The sequence below is a fragment of the Hyla sarda genome, chromosome 2 (assembly GCF_029499605.1).
Source record: "Hyla sarda isolate aHylSar1 chromosome 2, aHylSar1.hap1, whole genome shotgun sequence".
NCBI lineage: Eukaryota > Metazoa > Chordata > Amphibia > Anura > Hylidae > Hyla > Hyla sarda.
In genome coordinates, this window is record NC_079190.1 from 259478500 (window position 1) to 259505578 (window position 27079).

The 27079-nt window shown below is 43.6% G+C and overlaps 1 protein-coding gene across 4 annotated transcripts in view; it reads right to left on the reverse strand.

Annotated features, from left to right (window-relative positions):
* The window catches only part of LOC130356034 (ultra-long-chain fatty acid omega-hydroxylase), a 151819-nt gene that overhangs the window by 65129 nt on the left and 59611 nt on the right, over positions 1 to 27079 (reverse strand). The window lies entirely within an intron of this gene.

A 27079-nucleotide genomic window follows, 5' to 3' on the forward strand; every position in this document is an offset into this window, starting at 1 on the left:
TTCATCCTGGATAACTGACACATTATTTGTTAAAATACAAGACATCACTTTTGCATGTGTATATAAAAAAAGAAATATGCCTTAATTCACAGTGTGAACAATGGCACACATTTCCAAGGAAAACAATAGGGCACATATAACACACGGTTTTAATGGGTACTCTAAGGCTAAGTTGTCATCTTTTAAAAGTGCAATAGAATGGATGCCCCAATACCATTTTTAAGACAGATACTTTTTTATAGTATCATGTGACAGCAGAGGTGGCTCTAGCCTTTCGAAGCCTTAAAGGACATCTGTAGTGGAATATAACTCATCCCCTATCATAAGTTATAGCTCTCCTAGACGGGGCCGCTGCAGTCTGCAGGAAGTTCAGTGTCGTCCCCAGCAGAAAGCCATGACAGACAAGCTCCCTCCATGTATCTCTCTGGGATGTCCTCATGTGTTGTGCTCTGTGTTATGCAGGGATGGAACGCCCCCTTTCCAACATACTGCCGCCGCCCCATACAGAAGATCGCAGGGGTCCTAGTGCTCGGACCCCCCACGATCTATAACTTATCCCCTATCCTTCGGATAGTGGATAAGATATATTAGACTACAGATGTCTTTAAAGCAAAAGTTGAACATTAAGCCCTAACTGTCATAATTAAGATATGCTCCAAGTAGTTAGGTAGGGAATTCCCCCTATTAGCTAGAATCCCTCAGTAGGTAGGGAACCCTTCGCTTTTAGGTAAAGCCCCTAGTAATTAAGTAATCAGGTAGGTAAAGAACCTCCTATTAGGTAAATGCCCCATCAAGTAGTTTCCCTTAAGTCCCCTTCAAAGAAAATGATAAAAATTCCACTCAACTCTTCCCTCCACTTCAGCACTGAGGCCTCCTTCTCTGTTAGTGATGCAGGGACTTCTCCTTCGCTCTGTTACCCGGAGTGGTGCAAGATCGGCGGCGCAATAAAATGACATCATCATGCAGCAGGTTCTGCACCACTCCGAATATCAAAGCAAATCATGAAGAGGTCTTAGAGGAGTGGAGGGATATTAGAAGGTGAGAGGGATATTTTTATATAGTCTGCAGGTATCGGGATCGGTATCAGGGGCATTTGCACGAGTACAAGTACTTACGGTAATAAGAAAAGTAATGGTGTGATCAGGAAATACCATATAAAGATCCTCCCCTGAAAATGATGAAGTGTGTAATATACTTACCTTAGGATTCTACTTTGTTCTCCCCACACTGGACGATAAGCATCTTCTCCACTCCATATAATAACTTGAAAGCAAATAGACATGTGGAGGCACCTATACCCCAGTACCCCAAGTGTCAGAGAATGAAAAAGGGACACTAAAAAAAATAGCACTCTAGGACAACTGGATATTAGAAAACCTTGTAAAAATTTATTAAAAATAATAATAATAACCACAATTAACTGGTAGGTCACAGGGCCCTTGCCCAGATAAAACATATGCAATAAAATAATGTATATTATATATAGAAACAATGAACTTATTGTAAGAATAAAATGCACAACACCATATACACATTTCAGTTCATCAGCATATACTGCAAGTTGCTGGATTCCCTGTAATAGATTAGAAGATAGCTTGTATCTGAGATCATTCAGTTTGCTGAAAGAAATGTAGTGTTTTAATACATTTTTACGAGGTATTCCTGTATCCAATAGTCCTAAGAGCGCTAATTTTATGATCGATGCCTGCCACAACTTTGTTCATTCAGTTGTCTCTGGTATTGATTAGTGTTGCTCACAAATATTCGCAATGCAAATATTCATCGTGAGTATAGCATATTCGAGAATTCACAAATATTTAGAATATCGCAAATAATATTCGCGATTACGAATATTCGTTTTTTTCCCAAACTTGTTTAAACACAGATCACATTATAGTGATCTCCTTTGACGGATAAATGCATTGCTGGTATAATTAGAGACCCTGGGGCGAGAATCTAAGGCGATTAGTTTGTGCATGCAAATATTCATATTGCAAATATTCATATTGCGAATATTTGCGAATATTTTCCACGCCCTTCTTATGCCTCTGAGCCAATGATTGTTCAGCAACCACAGTTGTCAGAGGTTAGCAACCTCCCTAGCAACCAATGGAAACTTGCTGGCACGGCCAGTATATAAGATCACTCCCAGCAGTATTTGCTTGCAGATTCACATGGTGGTACAGATATTGTAGTTGATGTGAACTGCAGTCCTATGTAACAGCACAGATAACACAGTGATAATTCTCTGAGTACAGATATTGTAGTTGATGTGAACTGCAGTCCTATGTAACAGCACAGATAACACAGTGATAATTCTCTGAGTACAGATATTGTAGTTGATGTGAACTGCAGTCCTATGTAACAGCACAGATAACACAGTGATAATTCTCTGAGTACAATGTTAATTATGCTAAATAGCATGGAAAGTAGTGACCCTACCTAAACACATGTTTCCCAACCAGGGTGCCTCCAGCTGTCCAGGCATGCTGGGAGTTGTAGTTTTGCAACAGCTGGAGACACACTGTTTGGGAAACACTGCAATCTGATCTTATATCATAACTTTTAAACTAGTCTAAAATGCAGTGAAATATAATTAAACAACAGGGGTGAAATTACTTACACAAATCAGCAGTTTTTGCTCACTTGATATAAAGTTACTCCCCACCATCTTCGCTTCGCAGGGCAGCAGAAAATCGCGATGCGAAAAGCAACTGGCAAAGAACCAGGAAATTATCTCCGTTCTCGCATGATGTCATAGCGCGCATGCGCAGACGAGCAAAATTTCGCAACAGCGAAATTTTGCAATAAAAAAAACATCACGAATATCACGAATATTCGAATGTCACGAATATGGGATGAATATTCGTCCTCATATTCGCGAAATATCGCAAATTCGAATATGGCATATGCCGCTCATCACTAGTATTCATTACAGAATGTTGTCATGCAGATGCAGGGAAGAACCTTTCCCCAACTGTTGCTATTGTTCAATTGCATCGAGTGAGCAGCCATATTGGTGCACCCTGGTAGGGTATAAAAGTTGGTTTTCGAAACTATACCACACTTTTAAGCTAAGCTATCCCAAAATCTGGACTAGAGGGTACGCTTCCTAGTGTGGTAAATTTGGTGGAAACAGGCTATGCCGATATGTAGTCTGCTTACTAGAATGTGTTGTGCTGAGGGCACACCACCAGAAATCGCCTGTAGAATCGCTTAAATGTAGGTCTTGGATGTAGGTGGCAGCCCCCAAATCCTCCTGATGACTACTGGAGCCAACCAACGGTGTTTCAATGGTTAAGGTGTTGGAGAGATGAAAATGTTTGTTCCCCTCTTGTATTGCATAGGATACTGGGGCCTTCCTAACGCCAAGAGAACACAACCACTGTTTAACATAAAACAGGGTTTATTGAATTGTTGCAACATTAAGTTTCGAGATCCACACAATCTCTTTGTCAGGCAGTATACACAAACAACTGGCTCTTGCCAAGGTTAAAATGGAAAATGGTTGCTAATAGGTGCCGGGTCATAGGTCACGCTCAGAAAGTAGCTCTCCTCAGGAATGAAGAAACTTGCCTTTCGTGTGCCTGCTGTTCTTTACATCTGCGTAATTTATAGCCTGACATATAGGGCATGCATCTACCAACTAGGTTACACAAGCAACTATGATGAAAGCACACAGGTTTTTCTGAGAAAGGATATTGCACAACATATCAAGCTAAAATAAAGCTTTAACTGCATTAACCATTACTATACATATACAGACATGGACAACATTTTTGGTACCCTCCTGATAAAGACAGAAAAACCCCACAATGGTCCCTGAAATAACTTAAAACTGATAAAAGCAATAAAGATTAAAAATTCATTAATGAAAACAAATCTGTGTGCTTTGGGTCATTGTCCTGTTGGAGGACCCATGACCGGCCAATGAGACTGAGCTCCCCGACACTGGGCAGCACATTTAGCTCCTGAATGCGGTCATAGTCTTGAGATTTTATTGTACCCTGTACAGATTCAAGACATACTGTGCCAGCAAAGTAGCCCCATAACATAACCTAGCAGCCTCCATGATTGCATCAGCAGAACATCCTTTGGACAGATGAGACAAAACTGCAGTCTTTGTTCACATATGCTAAAATGAAGCATACAAAGAAAAGAACACTTTACCTACTGTGATTGCGGGACCTGAAGTACACTGCTCAAAAAAATAAAGGGAACACTTACACAACACAATGTAACTCCAAGTCAATCACACTTCTGTGAAATCACACTGTCCACTCAGGAAGCAACACTGATTGACAATCAATTTCACATGCTATTGTGCACATGGAACAGACAACAGGTGGAAATTATAGGCAATTAGCAAGACACCCAATAAAGGAGTGGTTCTGCAGGTGGTGACCACAGACCACTTCTCAGTTCCTATTCAAAGTTGAACGCCGCGTCTAAAATGAAAGTAAAACATTGCCGGTTAGCTCAGGGGACTGAAGCATCACCCCCCTTTTCCCATTTAAAAAAAACTGTGTAAATAAAAATAAACATATGTGGTATCGCCGCGTGCGGAAATGTCTGAATTGTAAAAATATATCATTAATTAAACCACACGGTCAATGGCGTATGCGCAAAAAAATTCCAAAGTCCAAAATAGTGTATTTTTGGTCCCTTTTTATATCATGAAAAAATTAATAAAAAGCGATCAGTAAGTCCGATCAATACAAAAATGGTACCACTAAAAAACTTCAGATCACGGCGCAAAAAATGAGCCCTCATACCGCCCCATAGACAGAAAAATAAAAAAGTTATAGGGGTCAGAAGGTGACAATTTTAAACTACAGAATACAGAAGTGTCATTTTTACTGAAAAATGTACTGTGTAGAAACGGAAGCCCCCAAAAATTACAAAATGGCGTTTTCTTCTTCAATTTTGTCGCACAATGATTTTTATCCCATTTTGCTGTACATTTTTGGGTAAAATGACTGATGACATTACAAAGTAGAATTGGTGGTGCAAAAAATAAGTCATCATATGGATTTTTAAAAGCAAAATTGAAAGGGTTATGCTTTTTTAAAGGTAAGGAGGAGAAAACGAAAGTGCAAAAAAAGGAAAAAAGGGGTTAATAATGGACGTTATATTATGATGGAAGATAGTAATGGGAGAAGTAGTGCATGCACTATTTCTTCCGTTCATTCACCCGTCACAAAATAACATCCATTATTAATAACAGGTTAAAACGGATAATGTAAAAATCCCAGACTATAATGGGATTTTCTAAAGGCCGTATGGGATTTTGTAATGGCCGTTTAACGGACGATTTTTAGTTTTTTTATACCGGAACATTGAACAAACTTTTTAAACGGATACATTTTATAGTGTGAAAGCAGCCTAAGAATCCCAAGTCCTTTTCCACATCAGTCATCCCAAGTGTGCTCCCATTTAATAAATATTCCCAGCCCGGATTTTTCTTTCCCATGTGTATTACCTAACATTTCTCAGAGTTGAACCTCATCTGCCATTTCCCAGCCCAAACCTCCAACCATGCCAGATCCATTTGTAACAGTGCACTGTCCTCTATAGTGTTAACCGCTTTACAGAGTTTAGTATAATCTGCAAAGATTGCTACTTTACTCTTCAACCCCTCTACAAGGTCATTAATAAATATATTAAATAGAACAGGAACCTACACAGACCTGTGGTACCCCACTAGTAACAGTCACCCAATCAGAATAAGTACCATTAATAACCACCTTCCGTTTCCTATCACTGAGCCAGTTACTTACCCACTTTCACACATTTTCCCCCTGTCCAAGTGTTCTCATTTTATGCACCAACCTTTTATGTGGCACCGTATCAAATGCTTTGGAAAAATCCAGATATACAACATCCAGCAATTCCCCCTGGTCCAGTCTGGAGCTCACCTCCTCATAAAAGCTGATCAGGTTAGTTTGACAGGACCGATCCCTCATAAACCCATGCTGATATGGGGTCATACATTTATTTTTATCAAGATACTCCAAAATAGCATCCCTTAGAAAACCCTCAAACAATTTACTTACAACTGAGGTTAAACTAACAGGCCTATAATTCCCGGGGGTCACCTTTTTACCCCTTTGTAAATATTGGCACCACATTTGCCATGCGCTAGTCCTGGGGAACAGTCCCTTTTACTATAGAGTCCCTGAATATTAAATATAGGGGTCTGTCTATTACATTACTTAATTACTTTAGAACACGGGGGCGAATGCCATCTTGACCTGGCGATTTGTCTATTTTGATTTTTGTAGGCGGCACTGTACTTCTTCCTGGGTTAGACAGGTGACCTATACTGGGGAGTTTACCTTATCTTGCTGCATTTCACCTTACATTTCATTTTCTTCTATGAATACAGTGGAGAAGAATATTTGCTTTTTACTGATCCCCATTTATAATTTCTTCTTTATTGTTTTTTTTAAAGGGCCAACACATGTTTAACCTTTTTGCAATTTATATAGTTAAAAGAAGATTGTGGGGTTTATATGTTTTTTTTTCCTTACATATTTTACATTTTTCTCTATAGCTTTTTAATGCTTCTTCACTGCCATCCTGTTTTAGTAGTTTAAATGCTTTTTTTTGTCGTTTATTGCCTCATTAACCATTTCATTCATCCATATTGGTTTTCTTTTATTTCTGACCATTTTATTCCCATAAGGTATATACTTCTTACAGTGAGAATTTAAGATATTTTTAAAAGTCTTCCATTTAGTGTCAGTATTCTTGTTTTTGAGGACATAATCCCAATATATATTGTTAAGGGCTTCTCTGAGTTGATCAAACTTTGCCTTCCTAAAGTTCATTGTTTTTGTGGCTCCTCGAGAGATTCCCTTATTGAAGAACAAGTTATAATGTATTATATTATGCTCACTATTTCCTAGGTGTCCTTCAACTTGCACATTAGTTACTCTGTCAGGTCTGTTGGTTAATATTAAGTCCAGTAGGGCGCCCACTCTGGTCGGGCCCTGCACCATTTGAGACAGATAATTGTCTTTAGCTATAGTCAGAAAGCTGTTTCCTTTATGAGATTCAAAGGTCTCAGTCTCCCAGTTTATATCAGTATAGTTAAATTCCCCCAATATTATCACCTCATTCTGATTTGCTGCCTTGTTTATTTGCCTCAGTAATTGATCTTCTGTCTCTTCCATTATGTTTGGTGGCTTATAGCAAACCCCTATCAGAATTTTTTTTTATTTTTATCTCCATATATTTCTACCCATAATGATTCCACATTTTCGTTTCTCACATAATTCTCCTCGGACATCATCCACTCCAGTTCCTGATTTTTTGGACAGACTTTTGGCATTAGTCAACATGCAATTCAAAGGTGTATGGTTTTTACTTCCTAGGAAGCCTATCCCTATTAACTATTCTAACCCCTCCCCCTCTCCACCCCCAGGTACATTAATAAGTCCCCCCTCTCTATCTACACTATCTTCCCCCTCTATGTTGTAGGTTCCCTCCCCACCAGTCCCTAGTTTAAACACTCCCCCACCCTTCTAGCCATCTTCTCCCAAAGCACAGCTTCACCCTCCCCATTGAAGTGCAGCCCGTCCCTATGGTTGAGCCGGTATCCGACAGTGAAGTCGGCCCAGTTCTCCATGAACCCAAACCTCTCCTTCCTACACCAGCTTCTGAGCCACTTGTTTACCTCCCTAATCTCCCGCTGCCTCTCTGGTGTGGCTTGTGGTACAGTTAATATTTCAGAAAATATTACCTTGGAGGTCCTTGTCTTAAGCTTGCAGCCTAAGTCCCAGAAATAATTTTAAAGGACACTACCTCTTACTTTTGTCATTAGTGCCAATATGTACCATGACCGCTGGGTCCTCTCCAGCCCCACCCAGCAAGCTGTCAACCCGATCCGCGATGTGCCGAACTCGAGCGCGTTCGACGATCCCAGTCCTTGTGACAGATCACCCTGTTTGTCCCCCTAAAAATTGAGTCCCCCACTACCAGTACCTGTCTGGCCTGCCCTGCACTCCTTCCTCCCTCCTTACTGGAGCAGACATCCCCCTGGTGGTCAGAGACAGAGTCCTGCTGCAGTACTGCTAGCTCTGAAATGGCATCCCCCTCATCTGCCAACTGGACAAACTCGTTGGGGTGTGCCAGATCAGGACTAGCCTCCCTGACGTTTATCCCTCTACCCAGTTTTCTAACTGTAACCCAGCTAGCCGACTCACTGTCCTACACCTCCGTCCCACTGAGTACTTTCTCATTGAGCAGGAGACTCCTCTCCAAGTTGTCAATGCATCTCAGTGTTGCCAGTTGCTCCTCTAGTTTCAGGATCTGGGTTTCCAAATGAACAACTTGCACACATATTGCACAACAATATGCACCCTCAAACTGCTGTTCACGGATTGCATACATTGTGCCAGATGTATATTGGACTGCCTTTTCCAACATGGAGGCCATACTAGATTTGGGGATTGCAAAAATTAACAGTAAAAAAAACAATCAAATATTTCAATTAAACTCCCTGCTTAACCCCTTAAGGACTGAGCCCTTTTTCACCTTAAGGACTGAGCCCGTTTTTACGTTTTCTGACCACTGTTACTTTATGCATAAATAACTCTGGGATGCTTTTACCGTTTATTCTGATTCTGAGCTTGTTTTTTCGTGACATATACTACTTTAAAAAAGTAGTGGTACATTTTCATCGTTACTTGCATCCTTTCTTGGTAAAAATTCCCAAAATATCATGAAAATGTAGAAAATGTTGTATTTTTCTAACTTTGAAACTCTCTGCTTGTAAGGAAAATGGATATTCCAAATACGTTTTACATTGATTCACAAGTACAATATGTCTACTTTATGTTGGCATCAGAAAGTTGACATGTATTTACTTTTTGAAGACATTAGAGGGCTTCAAAGTATAGCAGCAATTTTCTAAATTTTCACGAAAATTTCAAAATCTGAATTTTTCAGGGACCAGTTAAGTTTGATTTGAGGGGCCTTTCTGTGAGAAATACCCCATAAATGACCCCATTATAGAAACTACAAACTACAAATAACCCCATTATAGAAACTACCCCTCAAAGTATTCAAAATAACATTCAGAAAGTTTGTCAACCCTTTGGGTGTTTCACAAGAATAGCAGCAAAGTGGAGGAGAAAAACCTAAATCTCCATTTTTTACACTAACATGTTCTTGTAGCCCCATTTTTTCATTTTTAAAAGTGGTATAAGGAGACAAAGCCCCCAAAATTTGTAGCCCAATTTCTCTCTAGCATGGAAATACCTCATATGTTGACATAAAGTGCTCTGTGGGCTCACAACATGGCTCAAGAGGGAAAGAGCAACTGTGGGATTTTTTAAAACTAATTTTGCTGTCATGGTTTTTGGGAGCCATGTTGCATTTAGGAAGTCCCCATGGTGCCAAAACAGCAAAAACATGGCATACTATTTTGGAAACTACACCCCTCAAGGAACGTAACAAGGGATATAGTGAGCCTTAACACCTCACAGGTGTTTGACGACTTTGCGTTGAAGTTGGACGTGAAAATGATAAAAAAAATTAAAACACTAAAATGATGGTGTTACCCAAAATTTTTCTTTTTCACAAGGGGTAATAGGTGAAAATGGACCCCAAAATCTAAAGCCCAATTTCGCCCGATTAAGAAAATGCCCCATATGTGGACGTTAAGTGCTCTGCTGGCGCACTGCAATGTTCAGAGGAGAAGGAGCAAAATTTGGCTTTTTTAGAGAGAATTTTGCTGAAATGGAATTTGGGGGGGATGTTGCATTTAGCAAGTCCCCAGGGTGCCAGAACAGCAAAAAAATTAAATAAAATTAAAATAAAACATGGCACACACTATTTGGGAAACTACACCACTCAAGATATGCAACAAGGGGTATAGTAAGCCTTAACACCTCACAGGTGTTTGACGACTTGAAGTTGGACATGTAAATGGAACATTTGATTTTTAACACTAAAATTATGGTGTTACCCCAAATTTTTCTTTTTCACAAGGGTAATATGAGAAAATTGACCCCAAATTTTAAAGCCCAATTTCTCCCGATTAAGAAAATGCCCCATATGTTGACGTTGAAGTGCTCTGCTGGCGCACTACAGGTCTTCGAACAGAAGGAGCGCCATTGGACTTTTGGAAAGAGAATTTTGCTGAAATTGAAGTCGGGGCCATGTGCATTTACAAACCTCCCATGGTGCCAGAACAGCAGAAACCCCCCATGTGACACCATTTTGAAAACTACACCCCTCTCAGAATTTAATAAGGGGTGCATTTGACAGATCTTTTGAACAGTGGGCTGTCTAAATTAAAAATGAAATTTTTCATTTTCACGGACCACTGTTCAAAAAATCTGTCAGACACCTGTGGGGTGTAAATGCTCACTGCACCCCGTGTTAAATTCCTTGAGGGGTGTAGTTTCCAAAATGGGGCCACATGTGGGGGGGTCTAGCGTTCTTTGTAAACACACATGGCCTTCAATTCCAGACACATTCTCTCTCTCCAAAAGCCCAATGGCGCTCTTTTGAGCATTGTAGTTCGCCAGCAGAGCACTTTACATCCACATATGGGGCATTTCCATACTTTGAAGAAATGGAGTTACAAATTTTGGGGGGCTTTTTTCCTATTTTCCCTTGTGAAAATAAAAAATTTTAGATAACACAAGCATTTTAGTGAAATAAAAAAAAATAAAAAAAAAATTAATTTTCACGTCCAACTTTAACGAAAATTCTTCAAACACCTGTGGGGTGTTAAGGCTCATTATACCCCTTGTTATGTTCCGTGAGGTGTTCTCTCACTCCTGAGCCATGTTGTGCACCCGCAGAGTATTTTACGTCCACTTAATGGGTATTTTCGTAATCAGAAGAAATTGCGTTACAAATTTTGGGGGTCTTTTTTTCCTTTTACTTCTTGTGAAAATGAAAAGTATGGAGCAACGCCAGCATGTTAGTGTAAAAAATTTAAAATGTTTACAATAATATGCTGGAGTAGACCCCAACTTTACCTTTTCATAAGGGGTAAAAGGAGAAAAAGCCCCCCAAAAATTGTTAGGCAATTTCTCACGAGTACGGAGATGCCACATATGTGGCCCTAAACTGTTGCCTTGAAATACGACAGGGCTCGAAGTGAGAGAGCACCATGCACAATTGAGGCCAAAATTTGGGATTTGCATAGGGATGGACCGGGATGCAAGAATTACACTTGCCTCCGATACCAAAATTACCTTCTGGCAGTGTATTCCAAACAGGGTGCCTCCAGCTGTTGCAAAACTCCCAGCAAGCCAGGAAAGTCAATGGCTGTCCGGCAACACTGGGAGTTGATGTTTTGCAACAGCTGGAGGCTCCGTTTTGGAAACAGTGCCATACCAGACATTTCTCATTTATACTGGGGGGTAAATGTGTAGGGTTATGTGTATATGTAATGAGTTACTTTTTATTTTGTGTAGTGTAGTGTAGTGTTTTTAGGGTGCATTCACACAGGCGTGGGTTCACAGCGAGTTTCCTCCTGGGAGTTTGAGCTGCAGCGGAAAATTTGCTGCATCTCAAACTTGCAGCGAGAAACTCACTGTAAACCCTCGCCCATGTGAATGTACCCTGCCATTCGTCAGTTCGAACTGACTGACCAATGGCAGGGGATAGGAGGAGGTGGCACCCCTGCCACCTCACTCCTATTCTTCAGGATCATCAGGGATGTCTCTGACATCTCCGATCATCCCTATTTTCTGGGCTATCGGGTCACCAGAGACCCGATCAGCCCGGAATTGTCGCAAATCGCAGATCTGATCGCCGACAAGGGGGATCTCAAGACCCCCCCCCCCCCCCAAGGTATTGTCACGGGATGCCTGCTGAATGATTTCAGCAGGCATCCAGGTCCGGTTCCCGACTGGCTAGCGTTGGGGACCGAAATTCCCACGGACGTACCTGTACGCCATACATCTTATCCCTAGTGATGTCGCGAACATAAAATTTTCGGTTCGCGAACGGCGAACGCAAACTTCCGCAAATGTTCGCGAACCGCCATTGACTTCAATGGGCAGGCGAATTTTAAAACCCACAGGGACTCTTTCTGGCCACAATAGTGATTTAAAAGTTGTTTCAAGGGGATGAACACCTGGACTGTGGCATGCCAGAGGGGGATCCATGGCAAAACTCCCATGGAAAATTACATAGTTGATGCAGAGTCTGGTTTTAATCCATAAAGGGCATAAATCACCTATTATTCCTTAATTCTTTGGAATAACGTGCTTTAGCCCCTTTAGGCAGCACATAGAGCCCCCCTTTAGGCATCACATAGTTAGATCCCCCTTTAGGCAGCACATAGTTAGAGCCCCCCTTTAGGCAGCACATAGATAGAGCCTCCCTTTAGGCAGCACATAGATCCCCCCTTTAGGCAGCACATAGATTCCCCCATGTTAGGCAGCACAGTTAGAACCCCCTTTAGGCAGCACAAAGAGCCCCCTTTAGGCAGCACATAGAGCCCCCTTTAGGCAGCACATAGATACCCCATGTTAGGCAGCACATAGTTAGAGCCCCCCTTTAGGCAGCACATAGTTAGAGCCCCCCTTTAGGCAGCACTGGTTTTATTTCACAACCAAAAACATTTTTTTTTTTAAATTTATTTGAACAACTGTCACACCAAATGTGATTTGCACTAGTGTGACAATGAGCAAAAAAGGTTGCCAGCGGAGTTCCCCTTCTAAGCAGAGGTCCCCAACCAGGGTGCCTCCAGCAGTTGCAAGACACACGGACTGAACTTATAGCCCTTTTAATACTGTAGTTAGTTGATTGAAGGAAATTAAGTTTTACACCGGAGTACCCCTTTTAACCAGCGGTTCCCTCCCAACCAGGGTGCCTCCAGCTGTTGCAAGACTCACGGACTGATATTTGAGCCCTAAAAAGGGCTTTTTTAGGTGCTGTCCTTAAAGCAGATGTTACACTAGTGCTTTAGGAGTAAAGTGGACCCTGAATACACCACCTAGCAGCAACCTAGCTATCGCTTTCCCTATTACAGCAGGAGCAGCTTCTCAGTCCCTCCACTTTCTAAGCCTGCAGCATGCCAAATGAAGGTAAAATGGCATCCGTGCAGGAGGTAGGAGGATCTGGAAGGAAGGGACTGCTGCTGATTGGCTGTAATGTGTCTGCTGACTCTGACTCACAGGGTCAAAGTTTACCGCAACGTTAAAGTATAGGGGCAAATCGAACTTCACATATGTTTGCCCGGCGTTGTGAACGCGAACATGCCAAGTTTGCCGGGAACTGTTCGCCGGTGAACAATTCGCGACATCTCTACTTATCCCCTATCCAAAGGAGGGGATAAGATGTAGTAGATGTATAAGATGTATCCCCTACCCAAAGGAGGGGATAAGATGTATAGGGGATACTCCGGCCCCGTGGTCGTTACGCTACACATTTGGAGCCTCCAGCGCTGCAGAGAGCTCACAAAAGGTGGGTGCACACTGACAGAATGCGGGAGTCCCCAGTGATCAGACATCTTATGCCCTATCCTTTGGATAGGGGATAAGATGTATTAGGGCCAGAATACTCCTTTCACTTTTATACTTACACTCACTTGTATACTTCACACACTTGTATACAGACACACAATCACTAGCTCAGACAATCGCTTAGTGTACTTGCTTGTATGGTTACCGGATACCACCTCTCTCTTCCAAAGCCTGCAAGGGAATGCAAAGGGCTAGCTGGCTGCAAACAGCTGCTAATTAATTAACTACTCTACCCACTCTCCACCTGTATTCTTCCCAGACAGAGAAAGAGAATAAAAAAATTCTTCAGGAAGGATTTATAAAAGGCTTAAAGTATAACACATTGAAATTTTATCTATCAGCAATTACGTTATCCTTCTCTGGTCTCTAACAATTCCCTAGTCAAGAGATTTTTCAGGGCTATTAAGAAAATAAGACTGCCAGTACATTGACTAGTGCCTTCCTGGGATTTATCTATTGTATGTAAAGGGGTACTCCGGCCCTGAGACATCTTATCCCCTATCCAAAGGATAGGGGATAAGATGTCTCACCACGGGGGTCCCGCCGCTGGGGACCCCAGCAATTTTGTAATCACCACCCACCTGCACCCACCTGCACGCTGCGGTGCCAGCTCACAAACAGCCAGGTAGCTACCACGGGGCCGAGACTCCGCCCCGTGTGATGTCCGTCCCCCCCCCCCCCCTCTGCTATGCAAGTCTATGCAAGTGAGACATCTTATCCCCTTTGCTTTAGATAGGGGATAAGATGTCTCAGGGCCGGAGTACCCTGTTAAGCATTTAACTATCACCTTTTGAGCCTCTGGATCAAGCAGATCTAAAGTTTCTATCAGGGAAAACTGTATTCCTAGTAGCCATTTCATCAGCAAGAAGGATTCATTTAGGTTCTTTTCTGAGGAGCTCCATATATAAGAGACCTCTCTAACTGCCTTATTCTAAGAACTGTACCTTCTTTTAATCCTAAGGTAACAACTTCATGGAAATATCTCTATCAGCTTTCTAGTCATCTGATGATCATTCATCCCAGGGCAAATCGGTGCTTCCAGCTGCTATGTTGGGATCTCTCCCTAAGGTACTGCTGTGCATGTCCCTCTGTGTGCTGCCGGAGGACATCCAGGAAGAGGAAAATTCTTACCTAAATTTTTATTTTCCTGTAGTCCGAAAGCAGCACAGCATCCCACCCTTAAAATGTACCTGTCATCAACAAAAACGTTTTATATAATGTAGATAATAACAATATATATATTTTTGTAATATACATTGGTTAAAAAATGTGTATATTTTTGCAGCTATTGCCTGTGTGTCTCTGCGAGGAGTCCAAATACAGGAAGTGAGGGCAGGACAAGCAGGGCTTTGTGCAGGCTTCTGGCTTGTCAATCATCCTGCTGTGTGAGCCCATAACATGTCACAGTGCCTCACTGCACAGAGCCCTGCTTGTCCTAAGTGCAAAGATCCCTGCTTGTCCACCCTCACTTCCTGTATTTGGACTCCTCATAGAGACACACAGAAAATAGCTGCAGAGATAAAAATATACATATTTTGTAACCAATGTATATTACAAATATACATATAATTGTATTATCTACATTATATAAAAAGTTTTTGTTGATGACAGGTACACTTTAATATTGCTATATAATTACACATTGTGGTTAAAGGGGTACTCCACTAACCAGCATTCAGAACATTTATTTTCGAATGCTGTGCATGCGCTGCGGGTTCAGCTCTGCCCCCTCGTGACATCATGCCCGCCCCCTCAATGCAAGTCTATGGGAGGGGACGTGACGGCCACCATGCCCCCTCCTATAGACTTGAATTGAGGGGGGCGGGGCGAAGAGTGACGAGGGGGCATGGATGACCCCCCGCAGCGCACACACAGTGTTCGGAACTAAATGTTATGAACGCTGGCCAATGGAGTACCCCTTTAATCTTTTCAGGACTTATCAGCTGCTGTATGCTCCACAGGAGCATTAATTTTTTCTTTTATAATTTTTTTTTCTGTCTTACCATAGTGCTCTCTGCTGACACCTCTGTCCATGTAAGGAACTAGCAGGACAGGTTTTCTATGGGGATTTTTAAACAGAAGTAATTTACAAATCTGTTTAACTTTCTGGCACCAATTGATTTGAAAAAAAAAAAAAAAATAGTTTTCCACTGGAGTACCCCTTTAAGGGATGGTTATCATTAATACCCTGAGGGATGGTACTTTAACTTCTAATTAAGTGTATTATTGTTTAAGTCTGTTCTGTCCAATAGGTCTCTGGATCTAGTATTAACCATCTTTGTTCTGCCTATAGACTACAGGAAAAGAAAATTTCAGGTAAGAATTTTCCTCATACAGTGGGGCAAAAAAATATTTAGTCAGCCACCAATTGTGCAAGTTCTCCCACATAAAAAGTTGAGAGGCCTATAATTTTCATCATAGGTTATAACCTCAACTATGAGAGACATAATGAGAAAAAAAAATCCATAAAATCACATTGTCTAATTTTTTAAGAATTTATTTGCAAATTATGGTGGAAAATAAGTATTTGGTCACCTACAAACAAGCAATATTTCTGTTTCTCACAGACCTGTAACTTCTTCTTTAAGAGTCTCCTCTGTCCTCCACTCATTACCTGTATCAATGGCACCTGTTTGATCTTGTTATCAGTATACAGGGCCGGTTTTAGACTAAGTGTGGCCCTGGACAAAAATGAAAAATGGGCCCCCAGATTGAGTGACCAAAGATCACTATGTTGCGCCCCCTGAATTGTGCTGCATCTCCGCTAATGCTAGTAAATGAGACTGCGCTGCAAACCACAAATGGCTGTGACTACAACATGAAAATTTAATAATTCCATCCAGGATGAATTTGTTGCTGTGATAATTTGGGGTCACAATGTGACCCCATTTGGTGCAGGTCAGCTCCCCCCCTTTGCAAGAGCGAAGTGCACGGACAGCTGTGGAGCAACAGCAACTTGTAAGGGACACGTAGAGAAATCCAGCACAAAACAGCATCATAAAATGTATGGTCACAGGAAACCACAGGGTCACAGAAAGCCATACATTTTATGATGCTGTTTTAAGGGTTTAATAAACCTAAAGAGCAAGAACTGATTTGTGCTTGATTTCTTTATGTGTGACCACATTTACGTACATTAGCTGAGATTCAGCACCATTCAAGGAGAACAACATGGCGATCTTTGACCGTGCGACCCATTTTTGCCATGTAGCCCTAACCTTATATTGTAACCTTGTTCTTTATACAGTAATAGTCACTGCACACAGATAAACAGTGATCTCAATGCTGCTTATCAGTAATAGCGCCCACATATACTATAAGGCTAAGTTCACAGACAGAATGTCCACATGGAGAATATCCGTGCAGATATTCCACAAACTGCAGGACACCGACATAATATGCCGCCACTAGGACTGCACAGGAATGCAGCGTCTCATAGACAGCCATGCATTCTGTGCGGACACAGAATATGGAATATCCGTGCCGGAAACACCTGTGGATCCGCCGGTGACCCGACCCATTTTGTGCCTCCAGCTGTTGCCACCCCCCCCCCCTTCCCCCACCTCACCCGCCCCTGGCCTGCTGAAAATGTTCCGAATGCTGGGGCAGTGGACTACCCCTTTTAAGTACGCAGCATAGTTACCCCCCCCCTACATTAAGTTGGCAGCACAGTTCCCCCCACATTAGGTTGACCGTATAGTTCCCCCCACATTAGGTTGGCAGTATAGTCCCCCCACATTAGGTTTATCAGAACAGTCCCCCCCCACATTAGGTTGGCAGAATAGTTCCACCCACATTAGGTTGGCAGAATAGTTCCACCCACATTAGGTTGGCAGTATAGTTCACCACATTAGGTTGGCAGTATACTTCACCACATTAGGTTGGCAGTATAGTTCCCCCACATTAGGTTGGCAGTATAGTTCCCCCACATTAGACTGGCAGTATAGTTCCCCCACATTAGACTGGCAGTATAGTTCCCCCACATTAGGCTGGCAGTATGTTCCCCCCCCCCCCATTAGGTTGGCAGTATAGTTCCCCCACATTAGGCTGGCAGTATGTTCCCCCACAGACATGCAGCCTACAACCATACACAGTGTATGGATGGAGGCTGTATGTCTATGTATTGCCCTGCTTCAGTGCTCCGACCACCGCTCCTCCTGGCTTATAGGCCATAGCAGTAGGTCCTGGGACCGGAGGAGCAGTGGTCGGAGCACTGGAGATGACGTGCTGCTGGTAACTTACCATGCTGGCCAGCGGGCGTTCTCCTGCTCGATGCTACGCGCCTCCATTCCTATGGGCATACGCACGGGATGTCCGTGACGTCTCCCTGCCGCCCCTGCGTTTTTAAAGTTAATACAGGGCCGCAGAGAGTTAATGGGGCAACCTTGTGTCCCAAAAAGATCTTTCGGGACATAGGGATGTCCTTAATAGTGATAGGGGAAATTAATCTGGGGGGGGGGGGCAATTGCTACTACTGGGGTGACACACTGTAACAAACCCCCTCATGTAATCACCTTACTACTGGGGTTACACACTGTAACAAACCTCCTCCTCATGTAATCTCCTTACTAGAGATGAGCGAACTTACAGTAAATTCGATTCGTCACGGACTTCTCGGCTCGGCAGTTGAGGTCTTTTCCTGCATAAATTAGTTCAGCTTTCAGGTGCTCCGGTGGGCTTGAAAAGGTGGATACAGTCCTAGGAAAGAGTCTCCTAGGACTGTATCCACCTTTTCCAGCCCACGGGAGCACCTGAAAGCTGAACTAATTTATGCAGGAAAAGTCATCTACTGCCGAGCCGAGAAGTTTGTGACGAATCAAATTTACTGTAAGTTCGCTCATCTCTACTCCTTACTACTGGGGTGACACACTGTAACAAACCTCCTCCTCATGTAATCTCCTTACTACTGGGGTGACACACTGTAACAAACCTCCTCCTCATGTAATCACCTCACTGGGGTGACACACTGTAATAAACCTCCTCCTCATGTAATCTCCTTACTACTGGGGTGACACACTGTAATAAACCTCCTCCCCAATGTAATCTCCTTACTACTGTGGTGACACACTGTAACAAATCTCCTCCTCATGTAATATCCTTACTACTGGGGTGAGACACTGTAGCAAACCTCCTGCTGATGTAATCACCTTACTACTGGGGTGAAACACTATAACAAACCTTCTCCTCATGTAATCTCCTAACTACTGGGGTGACACACTGTAACAAACCTCCTCCTCCTGTAATCTCCTTACTACTGTGGTGACACACTGTAACAAACCTTCTCCCCATGTAATCTCCTTACTACTGGGGTGACACATTGTTACAAACCTCCTCATGTAATCTCCTTACTACTGGGGTGACACACTGTAACAAACCTCATACACATCATACATACACATAAATCTTGCACACAAATCATGCACACATCATACACATACAATACACATCCCCAACCCAAAGCCTCTCCTTACCCCCAGGAGGTGATTGCTGGAGATCGGGTTGGCTGAGGCTGCCTTGCTTCTGCGCCAGGGTCACGTCAGCAGGGGCTCCCAGCAGCCCCTGGTCTCCTCAGCCCTGCAGGGCCACAGATAGTAGAAGGGAAAAAAAAGCTGGCAGCGATCGCCCGGGCCCCCCGAGCGGTGGAGCGCAAGCAGGATGTGAGGGGAATATACTAATGGAGCGCTGCCCGCCACATTCCTCCGAGCGTGGTGACGTCTGATAAGTGGAGCGCAAGCAGCGCTTGTCCAGAATGCTCAGGACAGGGGGAGGAGTGTTAGTGCCTTAGGCCCTGAATACTGCATTTTGCACAAATTCGCGGTAAAATCGCGGCAAAAATGCAGCGATTTTACCATGATTTTGCGCAAAATGGAGTATTGTTAGTAATGCCCTAAAGCTTTTCAGGGGCCCCCTTTTGGAGGGGGGCCCTAGGCAACTGCCTAGGATGCCCCGCCCTAACGCCGGCCCTGTCAGTATAAAAGACACCTGTAATGTTCGATTATTTGTTTTTGTATTTTTCTGATTAGGTGTGTATTCACACTCTAGTTTGTTCGGAGAAGTTTGCTATTCCACCTGGATAGGGAACAGAGGCGGCTCTAGACTTTGTGAGGCCTTAGGCGAAACTCGAAAATGAGGCTCCACATAATTTTCTGCAGACCTCCCATGGTGATCCGATCCGATATCACTGTGTATATATTAAAGAGGTTATCCGTCTGGAGGGTTTTATTTTCAGAACTATGACCATATTTAGTACATAATAAACCTATGCTTACCTCCAGTGCCTCAGGTGTCCTGCTCTGGTTCCAGGCTGTGATCCTCTTCCTGAGAGAAAGTGTGATGCCTGGGCCTGGAGTGACACCAGAACCCAGCGTATCATACTGCAGAAAGGCAAATCACTGGCAGAGGCGGGACATTGCTGTGGTCAGTGATTGGCCTAGCGGTATAATGACACACTGGGTCCCGGTGTCACATCAGGCCCAAGCGTCATACTTTCAGAGAACTGCACTCAGGGACCGGAGCAGGACACCGGAGGCCCCATAGAAGCACTTGAGGTGAGTACAGGTTTATGTGGTAGCCTTGGGGGGGGGGGGGGGGGGGTGTATGGTAGTTGGGATGTTGTAGTAGATAAGGGGTTAATGTTAACCCTATAGTTTGTGACGCCAGGCTGAGCGCTAGTATGCTGAGGTAATTCTCCGGCCTATCGCCGCCCTTCCCAGAAACGACAGGTGCATATAATTAAATGACTGAAGGTCCACAATGTACTTGAACTTGGGTAACTTTACTTAAGTGCTTGCGGTACATCCAATGAACAATGACAGTCTCCGGAATACAGTCTTTATATAGCTCAATGACTGACAATTGTTGCGGACCTTGAAATAAATTAAAGTCTCTGAATTTAGGGTAATTATTGCAGATCCGTCCGGATTTAAGGGATAGATAAGGTCCGGTGATCTTGCAGAGTGCGTGGGGATTGATACACTCAGAATTTAGAAGTTATCAGCCGTCGCCGCAAGGTTCAGGCCTAGACTCACAGATCTCAGCAGCGCAGATGCTTCTTTCTTGCTTGTACAGGAACAAGAGAGATGCTTACAGCTTGGCTGCACAGGAACAAGAGAGCGAGAACATGGCCGCCGCTCCGTGGGCAGGGGGCGGGGCTAATCTGATTGGTCCGAACATCCGTCATTCACGGGATTGACTACGTCACAAGGACCTCCAAAGGTCCTCAAGCAGAAATACCATAGAGTTTACCTAACCACGTGACCCGCAGGTCCTGCTACGCTATGGGACAGGTAATTAACTATTTATAGAGCTTTTATATAATATTTACATGATTCCTAAGTAATCTATTGGTGCAATAACTATCTGGATGAGAGGTGACTAGGGGTGGATAGGACAATAGGAACCCCGACATCCTAGGGACTCTGGCTATGGGGACCCAAAATAAAAAGGTACCGTATAGGATACTGTACCGGGACACCACATTTATTTTTTTATATACTAGGTATGGGCATATTTCTGAAAATATAACCCTTCAGCCAAATAGCCCCTTTAACCGTGTACTGTGATATCACCGTGTATATTAACCCTGTACTGGCATGTCACGGTATATATTAACCTTGTATTGTGATGTCACTGTGCATATTAACCCTGTACTGTGAGTCACAGTACAGAGTTGATATGCACAGCACCATCACAGAACATGTTTAATATACACAGTGACATCACAGTACATGGTTAATATACACAGTAATGTCACAATACAGGGGGAAGCAGTGTTGTCACAGTACAGCGTCAGTGTGGCACTGCACATAGTAGTAGGGAGGGCATATAGCATGATGGGTATCATGGGTGGCATGGGCCGGCCAGGGCACGGTCACGATGTTTTTGTAGCCGGCTTCTACAGAATAGTGGAGCATGGTGGTGGGGGCAAAGACACAGGAGGCTGCCTTCCCTGCGGCTGCACTGCCAAACACTGTCTGTGTTTACATACTGCGGTGCAGGGATGGACTGACAACTCATGAGGCCACCAAGCATCCACCCATGTGTAATACAATAAATTAATATTTTAACTCCTTTGGGAGTTAACAACCCCTTTTGGCCTTGAGCCAAGATAGATAGATAGAGCAGTGCTTCCCGGGGCCTTCAGCTGTTGCAAAACTACAACTCCCAGCATGCCCATACAGCCGAAGGCTCTCTAGGCATGCTAGGAGTTGTATTTTTTCAGCAGCTGGAGGCACCCTGGTTGGGAAACACAGATAGATAGGAGATGGAATAGATAGATAGATGGATAAATAGATATGAGATAGATTGATAGATAGGTGTTAGATAGACAGATAGATCAGTTTCCCAACCGAGGTGTCTTCAGCTGTTGCAAAACTACAACTCAGCAGTCCAGGCATGCTGAGAGTTGTAGTTTTGCAGCAGCTGGAGGCACACTGTTGGGAAGCATAGATAGATAGATAATCACATATCTATCTATCTCATATCTATCTAGCAATTTCATATCTATCTACTGTATCTGCGTTTTCAAAACAGGGTGTCCCCAGCTGTTGCAAAACTACAACTCCCAGCATGCCCAGACAGCCGTTGGGAGTATATTGGGAGTTATAGTTTTGCAACCGCTGGAAACACACTGTTTTGAAAACACTGGGGGATTACCACTGACCAAAATGAGACCCCATTAAGGATGCCATAACTGTTGGAATTACCTAAACTGGACTACTATACTAACTGCATAACAGATGATATCTGCCCCCCGCCGTTACAGTTCTTAACTTCTACGCAGGCAGGCCTCAGGGGAATGAAGTAAATCATTTTTTTAGAGCAGGGAGGCGCTAACTTCTCTGTGCTAACCCCCCCCCCCCCCCCCCCGCTCACTTCACGTGTCGACCATCACGGTGGAGGGGGGTTTCAAGGTCACTGAGGACGCACCTGAATCAGGCAGCAGGCAGCCGCGGAAGTGATGGTGCTGAGGGCCGGCGCTCCTTCTTTCTCCCGTGCTCCGGAGCGGGGACATAGGTGACATGTCTGCACGTGGCATACTCAGCAGCCTCAAGAGCCACTTCTCTCAAAGAGGCGGCCACGGCTCTTCCATTCCAGAGCGAGGCCCCCACCAGCGCGAGGCCTTATGGAAGAGCCGCCTCCGATAGGGAATAGTTAATGCTCTGAGCGAATGAGAACTCAGGTGGAGTTATTTAGCCAGAGTTCTCCTGCATTCTGGTGCTGGTTATTGAGTGCAATACTACTACTGTATGACTGTCAGTCCAACACAGAAACTAACCAGCACTGTTACTTCACCTCTGGGAATATTCATCAAACTCTTGCAGCTGTTAGACCATTCCGGTGCTCACATATAAAGGTAAGACATATATCCAATGCAGAGATGTGGTCCCCCACCCCCCTGTTCCTGTCTGCTCTCCCGTACTCAACGAGAACGCCATGATTTCTTAGATGCAATAAAGAAGTTTTCTCTAGCAAAGACCGGGTGAGTGCTCCATTTTTCTACATCTCTGCATTCTGACTATGTCTGCTTGAGCATTTACCTTGTATTCATCTTGTCATTGTGGTGGCCCGGTTCCGTATTGCATACCATACCTAGTGTAGAGGTCCCCAAAGTCAGAGTAACTACGCTCAGGTAGGGTCCCTCAGGTGGGGCAGCCTCTAGTCGCCTCTTCTTAAGTCTAATTCTTTAATGCTAATACATGTATATATTTAATAACAGTGTATATTTAATATAATGTATAGTACTTATCTTGTTTAGCATTGCAGGACCTTCGGTCATGTGACCATGTTAATAACCTCTATGGCATGTTGGAGGACCTTGGGTCACGTGTTACCCACAAATCTTTGTAATGGTGATTGACATCCGTATGGACCAATTAGCACTAGTCCAGCCCCTGCCCATATAAGGGAGCTGTAGAAAATGATCGCTCTCTTGGGTTGTTGCTCTCGTGGATGCCGAACTTGCAGTACGGATCTGCGCAACTTTCAAAGACACGCTAGGCCTCAAAACCTACCGGCCTCAGCAAAACTAAAACCGTGAGTTATAATCTACCCCCGCTAAGGCTAGCGTGACTACTGGACCGCAACTAATCCCCTAAATCCAGTGGAACAGCGCCTAATACCTAAAGACTCTAAATTGCTAAAGTCACAACCTTTGTCAATCTCCAGAGAAAGCAGTTGTATGCATAGAGACTGTTCAGTTTATGAAGCTTGCAGAAAATCTTCAGTAAAAGTTATACCGGTTTCATAAAACTCTCCGGTTGTGGACATTCTATTATTATCTACCTCCCTATCGCTCTTGGGAAGGGTGGCGGTAGGACAAGCATTACTGAGGAGCCCTCACCCTGGTGTCACAAATAGCAAGTGTTAACAAGCACCCTTTAACCCCTTAAGGACTCAGGAAATACCTGCACGTCCCGAGCCCTCTCCCGGTGTTAAAAACGCATCACACTGGGTCGGTCCGGGCTACTAATCATAGCCGGGACCCTGGGCTAACAGTGTGCGGCACTGATCGTTGTGCCGCGCGCTGTTAACCCTTCAGACGCGGCGATCAAAGTTGACCGCCGCATCTGAAAACGAAAGTAAACGCTTCCCGGCAGCTCAGTCGGGCTGATCAGGACATCGCGATAAAATCACGATGTTCCGATCAGCTGGGACGCAGGCGGAGGTCCCCTTAGCTGTGTCCGCGACGTCCGATCGGGGTTTGATTGCTCCAAGCCTGAACTACAGGCTTGAGCAATCGAGCCCCTATCTTGCTGATCCGTGCAAAGCTATGGCTCTGCAGGGATCAGCATAGGAGATCAGTGTGTGCAGTGCTATAAAAAAAAAAAAAAGTGAAAAAAAAAGTGAACAAAAGGTCATTTAACCCCTTCCCTAATAAAAGTTCAAATCACTCCCCTTTTCCCAGAAAAAAAAACTGTGTAAACAAAAATAAAAATATGTGGTATCGCCGCGTGCGTAAATGTCCAAACTATAAAAATATATAAATTAATTAAACTGCACGGTCAATGGCGTACGCGCAAAAAAATTCCAAAGTTCAAAATAACGAATTTTTGGTCGCTTTTTATATAATGAAAAAATGAATAAAAAGCGATCAAAAAGTCCGATCAATACAAAAATTGTACCGCTAAAAACGTCAGATCACGCAAAAATTGTACCGCTAAAAACGTCAGATCACGCAAAAAATGAGCCCTCATACCACCCCATACGCAGAAAAATAAAAAAGTTCTAGTCAGAAGATGACAATTTTAAACGTATAAATTTCCGTGCATGTAGTTATGATTTTTTCCAGAAGTACGACAAAATCAAACCTATATAAGTAGGGCATCATTTTAATCGTATGGACCTACAAAATAAAGATCAGGTGTAATTTTTACTGAAAAATGTACTACGTAGAAACAGAAGCCCCCCAAAGTTACAAAATGGCAATGTTTCTTCAATTTCGTCGCACAATGATTTTTTTTCCCGTTTTGCTGTAGATTTTTGGGTAAAATGACTGATGTCACTGCAAAGTAGAATTGGTGGCGCAAAAAGGGTTATGATTTTTAAAAGGTGAGGAGGAAAAAACAAAAGTGCAAAAATCAAAAACCCCTCAGTCCTTAAGGGGTTAAATTACCGCACAGCTACACTCCCCATACCCTACATCCCCCAGGCTATCACATCATTTTATCTGGGTTTTTAGCCATGATTATATAGCATGTTCCTTGTATTTTAGTCTGTGTTAAATTAGTCGGTTTTAGGATTATGTCTGTTCAGCTTTGCCTGTGTTCACACTATGTCTGAGTCTTGCTTGTACCCTGTGCTCTGTATGTTATATTCCTCTTCTGGAGTCTATTCAGACTCATCCGGTTCTAGTCTAGTGTCTCATGTATTATACAGTGGTCCCTCAACATATGATGGTAATTCGTTCCAAACGAGCCATCGTTTGTCGAATCCATCGTATGTTGAGGGATTCGTGCAATGTAAAGTATAGGAAGGTGTACTCACCTGTCCCCGCCCGCGATGGTGTCCCCGCCGCTCCCGATGGCTGGGCTCTCCTGGTCTTCTCCGGTCCTCCGCTGTCTTCTCCGGTCCTCTGCTGTCTTCCGCAAGGCCTTACTGGGCCTGCGTAGCGACGTCATTAGGCCGCTCTTATTGGATGACGTGCGCAGCAGCGTATTGACGTCATTGGAGAGGTCAGAGAAGACACCGGAAGACCAGCGCTGGACCCGGAGGGCATCCCGGAGCATCGTGGAGGGGTAAGTAATACTTATCGCACCACACGGGGAACATTAAGCTGCTATCCGGCAGCAGCTTAAGCATTTTGTGCTGCCGGATAGCACTTAATGCGATGGCCCCGACATAAAAAGGCATTGTATGTCGATGCTGACATCGACATGCGATGGCCTCTGAGAGGCCATCGTAGGTCGATTTGATCATATGTCGGGGCCCATCGTAGGTCGGGGGGGGTCACTGTATTTCTGTTTCCTACTGGGTCAGCATTTTGTCCACATGGTGGAGTGTGTCCGCTGGCCAGTAGTCTATTTGGCTTTATTATATTTGGCTACTGCTATAGTGGGGAGTCCAGTTTGTATGTTCTGTGTCCCAGTGTGAACAGTGTCCTATATTTATATCCTGTTTGGTTGATATGATCTTTGTCCTTTGTAATTGTACCTGGTTGTGATAGTTCTTAGTAACTTACTTGTTCAGTTTAGTATTTTGGCTCTCAGTTCTTCTGTTTATCCCCTTCATCTCCTGGATTCTGCTGCATACTCCTATCTTGTCTAGTCTTGTTCATTGTATCATGTCTGCCATTTATCTGATATCCGGTTTATGAACAGTTTGTTAATTCACTATATTCTGCCTGTTGGTGTTTGTGTTCTGTCTGGTATATCTAGTTGTCGAGTTGTTTTCCGTTTCTGGCCTGTGACCGACTATGTATATTATGTGTTTTTATGCCACTGCAATTTAGCACAGGAAGGGACCGGCACCCAGTTATCGATTCATCTTTTAGGACGGATGGGCAAGTAGGCAGGGAGAGTTTTTTTTAGGGTCAGTTAGGGCTCACTCTCCCTGTTCCCCAGTCTTTCATGACAACATCTGTCCACAAGACCACTGATAATCTCCCTCGATCTGGGGCTCAATGCAAGATCTCATCCCGTGGTGTCAAAATGATCACAAGAACGGTGAGCAAAAATCCCAGATCCACAAGGGGGGACCTAGTGAATGACCTGCAGAGAGCTGGGACCAAAGTAACAAAGGCTACCATCAGTAACACACAGTAGGGATTCAAATCATGTAGTGCCAGATGTGTCCCCCTGCTTAAGCCAGTACATGTCTGGGCCAGTCTGAAGTTTGCTAGAGAGCATTTGCATGATCCAGAAGAGTATTGGGAGAATGTCATATGGTCAGATGAAACCAAAGTAGAACTTTTTGGTAAAAACTCAACTTGTCGTGTTTGAAGGAGACTGAATGCTTAGTTGCATCCAAAGGACACCATACCTACTGTGAAGCATGGGGGTCGAAACATCATGCTTTGGGACTATTTTTCTGCCAAGGGACCAGGATGACTGATCCGTGTAAAGGAAATAATGAATGTGGCC